Source organism: Eubalaena glacialis, chromosome 6 (assembly GCF_028564815.1).
Source record: "Eubalaena glacialis isolate mEubGla1 chromosome 6, mEubGla1.1.hap2.+ XY, whole genome shotgun sequence".
NCBI classification, from domain to species: Eukaryota; Metazoa; Chordata; class Mammalia; order Artiodactyla; family Balaenidae; genus Eubalaena; species Eubalaena glacialis.
This window is the reverse complement of record NC_083721.1, coordinates 99,505,354-99,511,356: the sequence shown is the minus strand read 5'-3', so window position 1 is coordinate 99,511,356 and position 6,003 is coordinate 99,505,354.

The following is a 6,003-nucleotide window of genomic DNA, read 5'->3' as shown; positions in this document are numbered from 1 at the left end:
AAAACTAACTTGACAGAATTGTTGTGAGGATAAGATAATGTGCAGAAAGCATTTAGAGCTAAGAAAGTCATGCAGCCAATGGGAGCATTCGAGGAGGTTGGCACCATCATTAGTTGACTCGGCACACCACCTGAGAGGTTTCAGCATCTTTCATCCGGGGCCAATGCCAGAGCCATGCATTTCCTCTGGCCTGAGCCCCCAGAACTCCCCAACCAGGAAAACTGTCCACTTGAAAGAAAATGCTACTTTGTAACACTGCTAGGCATACAACTACTGTTTAACTGGGTTGATGTGAAAGACTGCTTCCTGAACCTGGAAGTGACTGTCTAAATTGGAAATGTGAGCTTCAAAAACGCTCTCTGTCAAGGCAAAATCACTCAGCACAAAATTATTTCCCACTCCTTCTTGTAACTCTCAGCCAGAATTCTTCCTTAACTATCACTAAACAACTTGGACTTGCTTTACTTTAAAAAAAAAAAAAAACTTTTAACTATAATGTGTACATATATTGTGACCTCATTCTTTCTCTTATGGTTAGTTGGCTAAATCCACTCATTGATTTTTTTTTTCTTTATAGGACTTTGTAAAAACTAGAATGACATTCTTTTATAAAAGCAGACTATGCAGTTCCACTCCTCTGCTCAATACTTAGAATTTGCTGAACTATCTAGTAGCTCACTGAGAGGGCAAGCTATGGGAGGGTCATCAGCTCAGTGAACGTGAATAGGATTTTACTGTAACCTCATTGCAGAGACAAGGAAAACAGAATAAAGTGATAGCCACTCATCTTTCTTATAACAATAGGCAAAGTCTACTCATTTATAAAGAGAGTAAGTGAAATACAGTGCTTTTGTTCAGTATAGTTACTTTTATTTTTTCTTTAACTTTTGCTTTAGAGTGTTTTCCTGTTTGCCAAACTTAAAAATGCTGGATGGGATCCTGAAGCTACCACAAGACACTTCACCACCAGAAACCAATATTTTTTCAAAAATATGTATTGTGTCCTAATGCAATCTGTATAGAAAGAAAGCAATCACTATTGTCTTTAAAAATTAATAAACAAGAAATGCATGACTAAATATTGCAACATATATATACACATTATGTATTTATGTATACTGATTTCCTTTAAACCAATTATCTCCAGTTTTTTTAATTCTATACTCTATCAATAAATAAATTTTGAGCACACACATTTTAAATGATTTAATTTATTTTATTTTATTAGTTAATTTAGTATTTAATTAATAATTTTTATGTAGAAATTATATACATAAAATACTAAATAAATATATAATATATATTTTAAAATATAAAATTAGAGATTTTTAAATGATGGGATAAAAATTTAACATGAATAAGGCTCTAAGGTTTTCCCACGCTCCAGGGACTCATCTGGTCCACTCTCAAGACTATAAGCCTGAGTGTGCTTGGAGCGTGCTGCTTTAAATATCTGAACCTATCAAAAGGAAAAGGGACAATTGGAAGTACCTTGTACAATTTTAAGCCACATTCACTGAATTCTTCATTTTAAACATTCTGTCATTTATTAGTGATTTTCACACAACAGAAATTTAGGGAGGTCCTAAGCCTTATGTTATTCATTAAATACTTAGAAAGTAAACAATAATGATAAAGCTTCTTTTTGATCAGAGAATTTCACGAGTGTGATTTTAAAATTGCCTTCCCTACATGCTAATAAGAAAGAACACAATTCAATTTAATTGCTTTCAAAATTTAGAGAAAGGTCAACACCCAGATCAACTTATGACCTTATATTTGTCCTTATTTATAAAGATCAACTTAGTTGCAGAACTAAGGTTTTCCCAAGATGGTTTATCGATTAACTAGGGATCCTAGCATGAAATAAATAAAATATTTTCTGGATCATTCTGCCAAGAGTGAATGCTGCTTGTAAAATTATATAGCAAAGATTCTAACAAGACCAAGACACAGTTCCTTTCCTCAAGAATCTTATGAATGATTGAAGACAGCACACACATAAGACCTTAAATTCAATGAAATGTGTTATGAATATCTATTCTATGAATAAGTGGAAGAGATTTAATTTTAAATTATGGAAAGCTATCTGAGATGGATATTGAAGAGGAGTAGACTTTTCACAGGTAGCAGGTAATAGCAGACTCTTCCAGACAGGTGACACAACAGGAAAAGGGGCACAAAGACCAGAAATTGTATGTGAGTTAGGAATGGGCTGGCTGCAAAAGTCAGAGAAGCATATTGACAATGGCTTAAAGAGTAATATTAATAAAAATAGCTATAATTTTTGAACATCTACTATGTATCAAGCATAGGACAGATACTATGTATCCATTATTTAAATCCTCAAAAAACTATGAGGTTCTAGTTATTCTTATTTCCTAGGCAGGAATATCTGAGGCTCAGAGAGGTTAAGTAATTTGCTCAAGGTCGGTGACACAAAAGGTATGTCACACAACTATCACATGACAAAGCCAAGGTTCAAACCCTGAACACCTTTCAACACTCTTGCTGCCTCTTCTAATAATTTGGTTCTAATTTTAAAATTCAAGATGGTATTTTTGTGTTTCTAGGGACAGCTTCATCTTCCATAATCCATCACAAATCCTAGCATTTAATCATAATCAAGGATTCACTATTCCTTGAACATACCTTAAACTTTCCTTCTTCAAGTTTTTGCTTCTTGCTGCAATACTTTTCCCTTGAAGCCACGCCTGAGAACATATTTTCTCCTTTCAGTGCTCGCTTTGGATTGTATTTCCTCCAAAAATCTTCCCTCATCTTTTCAATCAGACCTGTTTCCTCTGCAGTTCCAAAGTACTTTTTAAAAAATATTGGTCTTATGGTATGTTTTCTCATTAATGCCTCAACTTGATTAAAAAACAATTTTTAGACGTTGCCTGCTTCCAGAAAAACAGGGGCTTTAATCATGAAGCAAATAAGAAAGTGGGACACATTTCATTTTAGATGTTTACACATGTAACCTGCTGCCTCTCTAACTCAGGCTGGGAAAATGTTTTCAGTAAAGGCCCAGAGAATAAACATTGTAGGTTTTCTTGGCCATATGGTCTCTGTCCTAACCACTCAACTCTGCCATTTTTAGTGCAAAAGCAGCCATAAACCACATGTAAATGAATGGTGTGACTGTGTCCCAATAAAACTTTTGTTTACGAAAGTATGTGGCAGGCTCTAGTTTGCTGACCCCTGCTCTAAATTTTAAGGTCATGTGGTTGATTGCTTTACTCGTTATCAGTATTCACTGCCCTCCCTGGAAGAAGTGTATACTTCCTCTACTCCTTGAAGTCAGATATGTCAAGCAACTTGATTTGGCTAGTGAAATATAAGTGAGTCTGACATATGTCACTTATAGGCAGAAACTTTGAGAACCAGTTTGTGCTTTGTCACACTTTCTTTCCTTGGGCCACACCAGCAGGAAAATTTCCATTTAAAGGCTGCTCCATCAGTCTAGGTCCTGGGGTGAATATGATGTGGGGCAGAGCTACAGTCATCTTACAAAGGACGTATAGCAAGAGAGAGTACACTGATGTCATCAACCTAGAGGATTCCATTCGATGCTGTACCGTAGCCTAGCCTTTCCCAGCTAATATAGCTCCTTAAATTTAGGGACTGCAATTTAACTTATTCAGTGGTGTGTTTTCCCCCCCAAATAGCAGAGTAGGCATGCAAAATGTTGAATAAATGGATAAATGCCTATTATAGGAAACCATGAATGGGGTAGTAGAATTACCAGGTAGGACACAATTATAATACTTTAGGTGAAATGTATTAAAATTTTTTAATTAGAGCAATAGTATTAGAAAATAGACACAAGTTATGAGAGCATGAAAAACTGGGGAGTTATGACAGCCAATAAAGTGTTTTATTGTTTAAACTAGTTTGAATTGAGTTATTACCTGCAGGCAAAAACATTCTAACTGCAAGGAAAATCATGGGTTTCATAAGAGGCGCTGGGTGGATAGCTATGAAGAATAATGGCTAAATGCACTGCAAGCAAGGGTCTCAAGATATATATCACACTATTTCTAAGAGATAGCTTGTGTTGAGTTACAATCTGATTTTCTGATCTTAAGAGGTACAGATTCTATGGGAAGTGTGGCCAGAGGGGGTTGACTTAAGTTGGTGATGCTTACCTACGCCAGAGGGAACCGATTGGACCGAGGCCAACGGACTGAATAAAAGTGAAACCCAAAATTGAGTCTACCTATTCATTGTGGTGCCAGCAGCTCTAATAGCTATCAACAATGACAGGTCCAATAGTGGTATTGCTATTATTTCAAATAAATCTGTTCACTTGACCTGTGTAAAATACTTCCTTGCATCTTCTATAATCCCCAGAGATATGAGCCACTCACTCCCACAGCCTAAACATACTAGCAGACATACTTTGTTAGGAAATATGCAGGGATTTTTTTTTTTTATTTAAGCAGCAGTAGAGCTATGTTTGTGGGAATTTTGTGCATAGGTGCCAAAGATGGGTAACTTCTGGCCATATTCTATTTAACTCAATAGAACCATACCAAGCTCCCAGTCTAAAAAATTTTAGGTACATCCATCCTTCTGAAATATTCAGTTCTTCTTCAATACATGGGGCGATTGGCATAAAAAGATTTCCTAATGCCACTTAATATTTCACATCTAAGTTTGTGTCCCAATTTCATTCTTACCCTGAATGGCGCATGTGTGTAGGTTCATGATTATCTGAATGGCTTAGTTCAAAACAGTGGCAGGAGTTAATTGTGTAGATCCTACACCTACAACTTTCTGAGAGAGGGCACAGTGCAAATAACTCCTTTGTTAGAAAATAATTTCAGGGAGAGAAGCTCATTCAGTGTATGAAGAAACCTTACATATCAACTAGTCCAGCTCCGCACCAATATCCAATGAATGCTTGGATCAATTCTATGTTAACCAGTAAAAGATTTTCCAGTTCACATTTGAACAAATTGAGGGATTAGAAATATTTGAGAAAACTATTTTTGACCCATTCTAATCTTCAGGCAGTTCTTCCCTGTATTGAACTGCTATCTGCCTTCTGCAGTTTCCAACTAATTGTTCAAATCTTTCAAATAAGTATAATTAATTCCATCTTGTAGGGAATTTTTCTCAGCTTCCAGGTTCTTAAAAGTATCCTGATATTTTCTCTTACATTACAAGGGAAATGTAAATAGTTAAATGAAGATTCTGTGGGGTGAGGATGGTGAAAGAAGGGTAGAAAAGCTAACGAGAAAGCCCAAAGTAAGAAAAGAATTTTATTTTCTTCAAGTTCTATATACATCTAAAGAGGAAGATTCCTAAAATGAATTCCCTGTATCAAATTTTAAGAATTAAGTTAGCAAGCTTATTTTTCAATTCCTTTAGAATTGAAAGTCATCTGCTTTAGAAGTCATCTGCTTCCAGTTATTATTTCTTTCCAGAACAATTATAACTAATTGCTTGTCACTATATTCCCAAACTGTGTTAATAGATGCCTATCTTTTTAAAGGCTAAATGCAGTCATGAAACAAAATTTCTGATTAGTTTTAGTGCTCTGGAGAGATGCATCAGTATTTGAATTGTGCAGGTGTATATTTGCTTATCTGCTTCTTTTCTCTTCAAAAGAAGTATTCTATGAGATCTGTTCAGAATTTCTAAAAGGTTACTCCAAAACTTATTACAATACTCTACAAATATCATAGTGAAATCTACTACTGCTAAATTTTTAAAATATTTTCTCCAAACTCTCAGTGTCCTTGAGCTATAAATATTTTAAGGTACTTTTCATTCTACAGCTTATAGTCTAGTTATTTTTGACAATGTCTAAAATGCAAGTTTCTCCAGGAGCAATGAAGATTCATCTTCATTCTTCTTTATACCCCTCAAAAACAAAACTTTGTTCTCAATGAATATTACGTGGACGAGTGTGAAATTCAAGTATATCCTCCTTGATGTTAAATCTCTAGGGCTGGAAAAAACTTGTATCTAAAGAAACAACATTATAGGGCT